This window comes from Otolemur garnettii, unplaced genomic scaffold, assembly GCF_000181295.1.
Source record: "Otolemur garnettii isolate 467f Iridium unplaced genomic scaffold, OtoGar3 scaffold00050, whole genome shotgun sequence".
Lineage (NCBI taxonomy): Eukaryota > Metazoa > Chordata > Mammalia > Primates > Galagidae > Otolemur > Otolemur garnettii.
Window position 1 is genome coordinate 1503412 of NW_003852445.1, and position 306 is coordinate 1503717.

At 31.7% G+C, this 306-nt stretch overlaps 1 protein-coding gene across 2 annotated transcripts in view; it reads left to right on the forward strand.

Annotated features, from left to right (window-relative positions):
• The window catches only part of FMN1 (formin 1), a 370390-nt gene that overhangs the window by 230375 nt on the left and 139709 nt on the right, over positions 1 to 306 (forward strand). The window lies entirely within an intron of this gene.

Here is a 306-nt window from a genome sequence, read left to right on the forward strand (position 1 = left end):
AGCCTAAAGTCTTTAATCCTGTTTGATCATCAGTATGATGGAGATACAGTGGGCTCTTTTAATTTTTGTATTAAATAAGAATTTAATACAGGTGGAAATAACAATATATTTGTAAAGTAAACAGCACTATACACATAAAAGATCTGTTGATTGGGTTATAAACAGAAATAGGCCACAGAATTAGCAGGCTCTCTCGAGAAGATGATGCAGAGAAGTCAGAATTCTCATGATTGTTAATTGTTCCTGTTTCATGGTTAAGATGCAAAAACATAGATTAAACCAGATTCTCTTAAGTAATAGTATTTC